The sequence below is a fragment of the Trichomycterus rosablanca genome, chromosome 17, assembly GCF_030014385.1.
Source record: "Trichomycterus rosablanca isolate fTriRos1 chromosome 17, fTriRos1.hap1, whole genome shotgun sequence".
In the NCBI taxonomy this organism is placed as follows: domain Eukaryota; kingdom Metazoa; phylum Chordata; class Actinopteri; order Siluriformes; family Trichomycteridae; genus Trichomycterus; species Trichomycterus rosablanca.
Genome location: NC_086004.1, coordinates 23,313,073 through 23,325,602, shown reverse-complemented (window position 1 = coordinate 23,325,602; position 12,530 = coordinate 23,313,073).

The window sequence follows — 12,530 nt, the reverse complement described above, 5'->3', positions numbered from 1 at the left end:
GCATTGCTATATTCCAGTGTAGAGTTTGTTTTTAGCTCTTTGTTTGATTAACACTTAAGTCTTGCTGAATTCATAAATAATGAAGCATAATGAAATGTTAAGATGAGTCTTAACTGTAGCTTTTGGTTATTCATTCATTATTTCATTGTCTTTTTTATCACCGCTTAATCCTGGTCAGGGTTGCGGTGGGTCTGATTATATGAGTGAAGGGCAGAAAATGTCTTGGGCAGGTTGCCAGTCCATCACTCAGCAGACACACACATTTACACTTAGGGCATTTTAGTAGGCCTGACTTGTTTTTGGACTTGTGGAAGGAAACCCTCTAAGACACAAAGAGAAAATGCAAAGTCCACACAGAAAGGTCCTTGGTTGCTCAGCTGGGGTATTGAACCCAGGCCCTTCCTGCTGTGAGGCGACAGCGCTATTCACTGCACCATTGTGCCGTCCATAGGATAAAATCAGTGATTTACTATTAGGAAAACATAGTACACAACATTAGTACTTTTGTTTTCATTTAGAATGCATTTTTGGATTAATCTAAAATGTAACACTTTCATTTTGTGCAGTTGTAATAATAAGTATTAGAACAAAAGCATTATTACAGATTTAATATATGCCGTATATAAAGCAAAAACAATAAGGTCACTGGAAAAGCCTTGTAAGACACCATTCCTTAATTCGTTCATTGTCTGTTTTACCACTGCTTTATCCTTCTCAGGGTTGCGGTGGGTGCAGTTCACTGGGTGAAAGGTAGGAAACACCCTGGACAGGTCATCAGTCTATTACAGGGCAAACACACACACCACACATTCACACCTAGGGCAATCTCCAATTGATCTGACTTGATCTGATCATGTCTTTGGACTGGGAGGAAACTGGAGCATTCTGAGGAAACTTATGAGGCCACGGGGAGAACATGCAAACTCCGCAAAGAAAGGACCTGGACCGCTCTGCTTGGGAGTCAAACCCAGGACCTCAAGCCACCATGCCGCACATGAAACACCATGTTGTACTCTTTCAAGCTCACAAAATCCCAATTGATATTGACTAATTAATAATGATCTGTCAGGTATTATCTAAACCCTGCAATGACTTTCTTTGTATTTGCAACCTCTAAAAATTGTATACCCCTTTTACTAGTTTTTATTATTATTTAAATGTGACCAAGAAAAATCTTTGACATGCCAGAAAGTTTGTACCTATTGAATATCCCTCTCCACCCATATCGTCTGTACTGCCTAATTGAATAGAAACGGGTGTTTTCCTCATGAAAGGTGATTATTTGAGTCATAAGGAAGGTGGCAGGTGTGGAAATTTTCTCACTTGAAGATGTACTTGCATTGTATTTGTTCGAAGAAAAGTTATCATACCAATTAGAGGAGGAATGTTTGGGTTTGGCTGTGTGGCCAACTTGTACTGAGCTGGAGGTTAAACCTGTTTCTGGCTCATTAAGGAGGCCACTTATAAACAGAGTGGATAGCAAAGGTAAACATAGTCTTACCTCATTCTCTGTGCTGGAACTTCTTATCAGAATGTCACGTTGACACATCGAGTACTGGATTGGAAACTCGAAGTTCAATACTGTTGTAGCACAAGTCCAGGTAAGCTTTTGATTTTACAATTTCTTTAAACAAAAACCAAACTAACTGCATACTATTGTGTTTGATTATTAAAACTTAGCATCTGATAATTGTTTATCATGTTATGTTCATAAAGGTTTTCAGCTAAAACCAGTAACAGACAGCGAAAAATCAAGAAAAGATGCTAATTTAAGTTAGTGTTGCTTTTATTTTTAATTTATGGAAAATGTATTCTTGTAAAGCCTATTTTCATTACTGATGTTTAAAATAATAGTCTAATAGTAAACAAGGGAATGCAGACAACATTGCCTTCACAATATATACTGAACATATATACTAAAACTAAATATGAATGTAAAAATAAAAATAATAATCTCATGTGCAAGTTTCACAGTACCATGTATTGCTACTGACGTTTCAGCTGCATGTATTTAAACTAGAGGGTGTGGTTCAGTTCATATTTCCCTCTAGTCTAACCAGTTCAGCACAACTGCATGAATAACTTTTGAAGTTTCGGCTCTGTTTTTTTTCTCCCCGAGTCATACTTACATAACAAACTGGAAAGAATACAGAGCTACAGATTTAAAAAGCATCTTTTTTACAGCTTCAGTATAAGAACTGTCATGCTGTATTGTTGTTAATGTAGTAGCCTCTTAAACATTTATTTACTATAGAAAATTATGTGTATGATAATAAACACAACAATAATACATACATACATGTATACGAATATACAGTGTATGTTATGAATACTTGGTATGTACCACAGTACTTGGTGTAATATCATTTTGCCCTGATAACCTTTAATAAGCAATTTTGGTAAATGCTATCAAACTTCTGACACCTCTCTTGTGGAATATTTGCCCGTTCTACTTGTAAAAACACATCCAACTCATTGAGGTTTGGTGGCTTCATTAAATCCCAGCAAAGAGTTTTTTTTTATGGGATTTAAAATCTGGAGACTGACAAGGCCACTCCAGGATATTGCTGGACTGATTTCTTAACCATGCTATGGAATTGTGTTTGGGATCACCAAGGTTCAATTTCACCACAGAAGGTTAACATTCCTTCTCCAGATGCTTTGATATTTGTGTAAATTCATGATACCAGTCACACAGTCAAGAAAAGCATCCCCATATTATCAGTGACCCACATCCATGCTTGAACGTAAAGATAGCATTCTTCTGGTTATAAGCAATTGTACATTGTACAACCTAGTGCAGGCTATAAAAAAGTACTAACCTAATGTGGTACTGACCACAGAAGAATTGCTTTGAGTTCTGGATCTGGAAGCTGCTTTGTGTAACGTGATTTAAATGACTCTTCTTGTTAGGATAATTATCTGCTTTGTTCTTTACAGGTTTTGGTCTGGCATTGCTTGTAAAACATGGTGAGTTGAATATATGAATATATGATATGAATATATATCAACAGTATCCACTAGATCTAGGTCTGTTACAAATATGCTGTATGATTTACAATTTCTCTTCATTTATATTTGGTAAAGGTCATTAATCTTTGCCTTTTTATGTTTTAAAGTTTGATTAATTAAAGTTTTTAAACTCTACTTCTGAATCCTTTTCAGTTTAGTCACCGAAGGAGCCTGTCTGAGGGCAGTATACTTGAGGATAGTGATATAGGAGGTGTGAGCGTTTCCGAAATGAACTCTGATTTATCAGGCAATTGGAGGATGCAAAAAGGTAAACAAAGTTTTTTTGTTTCATTTCAGTTTACTTTTATGTTTTACCAGTTCATGTTTTTGAACCATGATTATTTTACCATTGTATCTATGTGTATGTATTAGACGTTTCAGGAGAGGAAATTGTTGGTGCCACAATTCACTTTGAGGACCTAAAAAAGAATGAAGTGGCTGAAATACTGAAGATAATTGAGCCATATAATGACAAGGTGCAAATGCTTACAAAGCAAAACATAAGACCTTCCAAGAGCTTGGAAAATCTTGATTACAGAATTAAAGCTCCAGAGGAGGTGAGTATTAAAGGGATTTTAAATTAAACAACAAACTCCTTTTCTGTAAAAGTAAGAACATTATTTTAACTGATATTTAACTGATAAAGTACAAATAAACAATTTCCAATATTTTCCTTTGATCTAGTTAGTTGTATTTTTAAATATAAACAAATTTAAATTTGATGCATGTTTACCACTGTTACACCTTTTGATGATAACAGTATTGATGGTCCTTTTTGTCTTTGACTCGGAGACCTTGGCGACTGTTTTTCCCAAAACAAGCTTTAACATAGACTCATCTGACTGTATCACACATTTTCACTGTCTATATTTTAAAAGTCATTTCTTTGTACTTTAGTTCAAGAGAATAACAAAATACAGATTCTTGTTTTTATTGCATTTTACAAAAACTGCCCTGATTTTTCTAGAAATAAGGCTTTTATAAACTATTATTATAAACTAAAAAAAACTAATAATTATATGGTAAATATTTTTTAAAATAATTGACTGACTGCTAACATTATTTTTGCAGATACTTAATGATTCTTACCACAAGATTTTCAATGCAAAAGTGAGGAAATTTATTAAAGAAAACCCAAATGGAGGCAATCAAGAAAATGTATTTGGCTCCAAGGACAGTCAAAGGATTGCCCAGGGTATAAGCTATGACGATGTTAAAAGTGGCGTAAGCATCAGGCCCAGAAAGGTGGACGTGGCAGCTTGTCTTCAGAAGATGGAGCAGAGGCAGACAATCTCAGGATCATCAAGGTTGACTGATAATCATCGGTTTTACACAGAGTTTGAAACTTCAGATTCGAACATTTCTCTTCCTTCAGGAAAAACAAATCTTGATGTTCAAGGTAGGCTGTATGAGGGAACATCCAATGTAGATGGAAGAATAACTGTTCCAGGGATTGGTATTAATGGGGCCAGGAATGACTATGTAGGTTCCAAAAGTGGACTCACACTGTCAGGCATGGACTTGCCATCAGACAACATGAACATTGCCAAATTTCAGAAGTCTGATTTTGGACTGTCCGGACCTAAAATAAGTGCACCTGACATGGATGTCTCAACAGCTTATATTAAGGGAGGAATACATTCACCAGATTTTACAGCCCCAGACATAAATGCTGATATTTATAAAGGTGGAATTAAAACAGTGACTGTAAATACAGCCAATATTGAAGTTCCAGATGCTGACATTGATGCCTCTGGAAAATTAAAAATGCCAAAGTTTGGCATTTCAGGTCATTCTACTAATGGACTTTCTCTCAAGGGCCCAACAGTTAGGGGAGATATTGACTCCCTAGACATAGACTACAAACTTTCAAAACCAGATTTACCAGATGTTGACATTGATGGTCCTTCAGGAAAACTCAAAATGCCCAAAGTGAAAACACCAAACTTTGGCCTTTCAGGTTTCAAAGGACCTGACCTAAACATGAAGGGAGACCTGAAAGGGCCAGATTTAAGCTTAAACTCTCCAAAATGGGACAGCAATGTTACAATTCCTGACGTTGACATTAATGGACCCAAAGGTATGACACTCCCAGACATGAACTTGCCTTCAGTTAGTTCCAAAATGCCCAAGTTTAAGATGCCTGATTTTGGACTTTCAGGACGCAAAGTAAAATCACCTGAGATGGATCTCTCCCTTCCTAAAATAAAAGGAGAGCTAAATTCACCAGATCTCTCCACTCCTGAGTTCAACATTGATGGTCCCTCTGGAAAACTGAAAATGCCCAAAATTAAGGGAGGAATAGATTCACCAGATGTTAACCTGTCCATGCCTGGTGCTGATTTAAAAGCACCAAAACTAGACTTAAAATCCCCAGATATTGACATTGATGGTCCTTCTGGAAAACTCAAAATGCCCAAAATGAAAACACCCAAATTTAGCCTTTCAGGTTTTAAAGGACCTGACCTAAACATGAAAGGCCCAGATTTCAATGGCCCAAACATTAAGGGAGGAATAGATTCACCAGATGTCAATCTGTCCATGCCTAGAGCTGATTTAAAAGGACCAAATCTAGACTTGAAATCTCCAGATATTGACATTGATGGTCCTTCTGGAAAACTCAAAATGCCCAAAGTGAAAACACCAAACTTAAGCCTGCAAGGATTTAATGGACCTGACATTGATGTCAAAGGGGGCTTAAAGGGACCAGATTTCAACTTGTCCACACCTAAAATTAATACTGATGTTACAGTGCCTGACATTGATATTAATGGACCCAAAGCTGATGTTAAAGGTCTGACACTCCCAGACATGAACTTGCCTTCAGTTAATTCCAAAATGCCCAAGTTTAAGATGCCTGATTTTGGACTTTCAGGGCCCAAAGTAAAATCACCTGAGATGGATCTCTCCCTTCCTAAAATAAAAGGAGAGCTAAATTCACCAGATCTCTCCACTCCTGAGTTCAACATTGATGGTCCCTCTGGAAAACTGAAAATGCCCAAAGGACCAAATCTCAAAATCCCTAAAATTAAGGGAGGAATAGATTCAACAGATGTTAACCTGTCCATGCCTAATGCTGATTTAAAAGCACCAAAACTAGATTTGAAATCCCCAGATATTGACATTGATGGTCCTTCTGGAAAACTCAAAATGCCCAAAATGAAAACACCAAAATTTAGCTTTTCAGGTTTTAAAGGACCTGACCTAGACATGAAAGGCCCAGATTTCAAGGGCCCAACAATTAAGGGAGGAATAGATTCACCAGATGTTAACCTGTCCATGCCTAAAGCTGATTTAAAGGCACCTAAACTAGATTTGAAATCCCCAGATATTGACATTGATGGTCCTTCTGGAAAACTTAAAATGCCCAAAATGAAAACACCAAAATTTAGCTTTTCAGGTTTTAAAGGACCAGACCTAAACATGAAGGGAGACCTGAAAGGCCAAGATTTCAAGGGCCCAACAATTAAGGGAGGAATAGATTCACCAGATGTTAATCTGTCCATGCCTGAAGCTAATTTGAAAGGGCCAAAACTAGACTTGAAATCCCCAGATATTGACATTGATGGTCCTTCTGGAAAACTCAAAATGCCCAAAATGAAAACACCAAAATTTAGCCTTTCAGGTTTTAAGGGACCTGACCTAAACATGAAGGGAGACCTGAAAGGCCCAGATTTCAAGGGCCCAACAATTAGGGGAGGAATAGATTCACCAGATGTTAATCTGTCCATGCCTAGAGCTGATTTAAAAGGACCAAATCTAGACTTGAAATCTCCAGACATTGACATTGATGGTCCTTCTGGAAAACTCAAAATGCCCAAAATGAAAACACCCAAATTTAGCCTTTCAGGTTTTAAAGGACCTGACCTAAACATGAAAGGCCCAGATTTCAATGGCCCAAACATTAAGGGAGGAATAGATTCACCAGATGTTAATCTGTCCATGCCTAGAGCTGATTTAAAAGCACCAAAACTAGACTTAAAATCCCCAGATATTGACATTGATGGTCCTTCTGGAAAACTCAAAATGCCCAAAATGAAAACACCCAAATTTAGCCTTTCAGGTTTTAAAGGACCTGACCTAAACATGAAAGGCCCAGATTTCAATGGCCCAAACATTAAGGGAGGAATAGATTCACCAGATGTTAATCTGTCCATGCCTAGAGCTGATTTAAAAGCACCAAAACTAGACTTAAAATCCCCAGATATTGACATTGATGGTCCTTCTGGAAAACTCAAAATGCCCAAAATGAAAACACCCAAATTTAGCCTTTCAGGTTTTAAAGGACCTGACCTAGACATGAAAGGCCCAGATTTCAAGGGCCCAAACATTAAGGGAGGAATAGATTCACCAGATGTTAATCTGTCCATGCCTAGAGCTGATTTAAAAGGACCAAATCTAGACTTGAAATCTCCAGACATTGACATTGATGGTCCTTCTGGAAAACTCAAAATGCCCAAAATGAAAACACCCAAATTTAGCCTTTCAGGTTTTAAAGGACCCGACCTAGACTTGAAAGGCCCAAATTTCAATGGCCCAAACATGAAGGGAGGAATAGATTCACCAGATGTTAATCTGTCCATGCCTAGAGCTGATTTAAAAGCACCAAAACTAGACTTAAAATCCCCAGATATTGACATTGATGGTCCTTCTGGAAAACTCAAAATGCCCAAAGTGAAAACACCAAACTTAAGCCTGCAAGGATTTAATGGACCTGACGTTAATGTCAAAGGGGGCTTAAAAGGACCAGATTTCAACTTGTCCGCACCTAAAATTAATACTGATGTTAATGTGCCTGACATTGATGTTAAAGGTCCTACACTCCCCAACATGAACTTACCTTCGGGTAAATCAAAAATGCCCAAGTTTAAGTTTCCTAGTTTTGGATTCTCTGGACCAAAAGTAAAGGCACCAGAAATGGATCTTTCACTTCCTAAAATGAAAGGAGAGCTTAAATCACCAGACCTCTCAGCGCCACAGGTAAATATGGATGTACCCACAGGTAAGATGAAAGTGCCCACTCTTAAGGAACCTGCGCTTAATATAACAGCACCCAAATTTGGCATGGATGGTCACACAGGAAAACTGACAATGCCAGATCTCAAAGGCCCTAAAATTGAGGGAGGAATAGCTTCACCAGACATGAATTTGTCCATCCCTAAAGCTGATTTAAAAGGGCCAAAACTAGATTTAAGCTCCCCTGATATTGACATTAATGGTCGTACAGGAAAACTTAAAATGCCCAAAGTGAAAACACCAACATTAAGCATTCCAGGTGTTAAAGGACTTGACCCTAATCTAAAAGCAGACTTAAAAGGACCGGATTTGAGCATGTCCTCTCCTAAATTTAATGCTGATGTTAGAGTTCCTGACATTGACATTGATGGACCTAAAGCTGATGTCAAAGGTCTGACACTCCCAAACATTTCATCTGGTAAATCAACTATGTCCAAGTTTAAGTTACCGAAAATAGGATTCTCAGCACCTAAGACACCTGAGGTGGATCTTTCACTTCCTAAAATCAAGGGAGACTTAAATTCACCAGACCTTACAGCCCCACAGTTAAATGTAGATATCCCTAAAAGTAAAATGAATGTACCTAGTCTTAAAGCACCAAAACTTGACATCAATACACCAGATTTTGACATTGATGGTGCCCCAGGAAAACTGAAAATGCCTAAACTACCAGACCTTAAAGGCCCCAGTATTAAGGGGGGCTTAAATTCACCAGACCTGGATGTGTCCTTACCTGGAGTTAATATGAAAGGGCCAAAACTAGATTTAAAAAGCCCTGATTTTGACATTGATACTCCTACAGGAAAACTTAAAATGCCCAAAATAAAAACACCAAATCTGAACCTCGCGGGTCCTGGCATGGACTTTAAAGGAGACCTAGATGGGCCAGATTTTACACTGGCAACCCCCAAACTGAATACTGCAATTAAAACTCCTAATATAGATATGAATGCAGGAAAATCTAGTCTTAAATTTCCCACAACAGGTATTACACTTCCAGACATGGACTTGCCACCAAGCGACGTAAACAAGTCCAAGTTTAAGATTCCTGATGTTGGACTATCAGTTCCTAAAATGAAGGTACCTGAGATTGATCTATCTTCACCTAGGTTTAGGGGAGAATTTGAGTCAACGGACTTTTCAACCCCAGAAGTAAATGTAGGCATTCCTAAAAGTAAATTCAATGTGCCAACTAGTGTTGAGGTTACAGAATTTGATGCCCCTGGAATTAGCATAAATAGTCCCAATTTTGGTTTTAAAGACCCCAAAACCAGCTTTACACCTCCAGACATGGACCTACCATCAGGAAAACTAAAAATGCAAATGCCTGATTTAGGACTCTCAGGATCTAAAGTAAAGTTACCTGAAATGGGTCATTCAGGTCTACAAATGAAGAATGAGATCAATTCAACAAGCTTCTCAGTTCCACCAATAAATGTAAATAGCCCTAAAGGTCAAATTAAAGGGCCAATGGCTGACTTTGAAACATCAAACTTTGACCTTAATGCTTTTGCTGGAAATGTAAAAGTACCCAAATTTGGCCTTTCAGGAGGTTTTCCAACAGGAACAGATTTCAGTGGAGAAATTGATGACTCAAACATGAATTTAACTCGTCCTGCATATGACATGAGAGGCCCAAATCTAGATGTGAGATCTCCCGATATTGATGTGAGCATCCCATCAGCCAGTAGTGGCCTTTTAAAATCTAACATGGAAAGTCACTGGCAAAGAGATTCATCAAATGGTAGTATGAAAATCAAAGACTTGGAATTGTTTGCATCAGGCATGGAACTTGAAGTACCAAAACAGAGCTTAAAAGGGTCAAAGTTAAAATTACTAACATTAATTTGACAGGCAATTACAATGAAGAAGACAAGGATCGTGTTCATTTTGGTTAAATTTCCAATGTACAGTTAAAACAGTTTGCAAAATGGTTACTTTCTCGTACTGAAGATTATTATTAGTATTTTATGAATCTTGTGTAAACATTATTTGTGTGTATTTGTGTGTATAATACAGCACTTTTTGTTCACACTTATGTCTTAACATTTTGTTTATTTGCTTAGTGGGGCTAACACTTACAAGAAAAATAGTGTTTGCACTACTGAACCTGGAGACTTCTCAAAGTGTAGAACTGTATGGGTTATAATGAAGATTTAATTGTATATTTTTGTCTGTAGATCAGATATGTATTGGACATATTCATTTTTTTTTTTTTTTGTAAATAGTGTTTTATGTACCTGTTAAATGTGTAAATGCCAGAAAATCTTCTCTTTTTTAATTAATATAAATATTGTTCATCAGGCTGTATGCTTCCAATTTTCTCCTTTAACATATGCACTATGTGTGAATGTATTATAGAAGTATCTTGTACTTATTTAATGCTATTGGACAATATTTTTTATTATGTTTTGCTGTATAATATTTAAGTAAATATTTTAATTAAAATCCTTGCTGTGTTTATTGCAACAAACACAAAACATTTATGAATGTACACTTTTTTAGAAACACCTCCTATGTAGGTGCACTTTGAAGTTAGTCCTTAACCCCATTCATTGACTGAAAAGACCACTATGAAACAACTACGCCTCAATGACTTATTACATAAGGTATTTAACACTATATGGCCAACTATCTTATTTTTGACACATTATGAGAAACAATTTATTGGAAAAGACAATTATGCTTAGGTAAAAGAGTAAAATGAACAAGATACAATTAGTGGATTAATGAACATGCCATTAAAAAGCCTGAGGACTCCAACAGAAGACAGGATGTTCTGGAGAAACACTATCCGTATGGTTGCCAGGAGTTGGTATTGACTTTACAGCAATTAATAATAACAAGATGATTAATAATAATAATAATAATAATAATAATTATAATAATTATAATAATTAATAATAATAATAATAATAATAATTATAATAATTATAATAATTAATAATAATAATAATAATAATAATAATAATAATAATAATAATAATAATATGGCAAACAGCAAGAACACCTGACCAAAACTACAGGCATTCATATGAAACCCCCTTGCAGCTGTAACAGCCACTAATCTGTAAAGGCTTTTCATAATATATTGGAGTGTATAAGACTTGTGCCCATTAAGTCAAAAGAGCATTTGAAAGGTCAGGCCTTTATGCTTCCCAGTTTATCCCAGAGGTGTTCTAAATGTTGTCAACAGGAATAGTCATATGGTGTAAATACACTGCATAGATTCACTTTACATTTACTTTGACTTTTATTCACCTGCAGACTGTATGGACCCAATATATTTCATGTTTTGTCTGGTCAACTTAATTTCATTTGATAATATACATCCACTCATGTATTTCAGGCCTGCAACACATTCCAAAAAAGTTATTATAGAAAAGCATTTGCACTTTGTAACATTTACATTTCTTCTTACAACACTTAAAATATGTTTTGGCACAGAGGAGACCAATAAAGCAAATAATTTTTTCAGTTGTTATTTTGTCCCATTCTTTCTGCAAACACGTCTTAAGGTGTGCAACAGAACAGGGTTGTTGTTGTGTCATTTTTCATTTCAAAATTCTCCACACATTCTATATTGGCGACAGGACTGCAGACAGGCCAGTCCAGTACCTGTACTCTCTTCTCCCAGGAAAAGTTGTCATCTTGAAGGCATCTTTTGTACTTTTCTACATTAATGTTGCCATCACAGAAGTGTAAAAATTACCTTTGCCAAGGGCACTGGCACAAACCTCTACCATGACAGACAAATCTAAAATACTGATTCATCTGACCACAATACATGTTTCCACTGTGTGATGGTCCATCCCAGATGCTTTTAGCCCAGAGAACTTGACGCCGCTTCTAGACATGGTAAACATAAGGTTTGTGAAAGTAACTCTGTAATGTAGTGCTTGACAAATATTTTCCAAAGTAATGTTTTGCTCATTTGGTTGTATAAGCTATTGATAAATGACTGTCATGGTCCTTAATGGTATCTGAGGGATTTGAAATAAGCTTATGCTTGCACCCTTGCTCTTTACGTACTAAAATTTTAAATTGTTTAATAATATTATGCATTGTAGAAATATGCACATCCCTTCCAGTCCTTCTTCAGTAACATTGGTTTAAACATTTCAATAAACTGGAGATCCTCTGCCCATCTTTGCTCCTCAGAGCTTTTTGTGGATACTGCTTTCGTACCAAATCTGGATTACACTCACATTTTGACGTCACCTCTTTACTAGACCTGAATTGTCCCTGTCCCAATGTTTTCGGAATGTGTTGCAGGCCTGAAATGCAGGAATGGATGTATGTTAACAGATGAAATAAAGTTGACCAGACAAAACATGCAATATCTTGGGTTTATACTGTCTAAACATTGTGGTTTTTAATTGCATTTTCCATACTGTCCCTTTTCTGATTTGGGGTTGTGGAACAAGAGAAATATAAAAAAAAAAAGGTGTCCTACAATTTTGGGTTTTTTTTTATATGTCACCAAATATTTTCTTATTGAA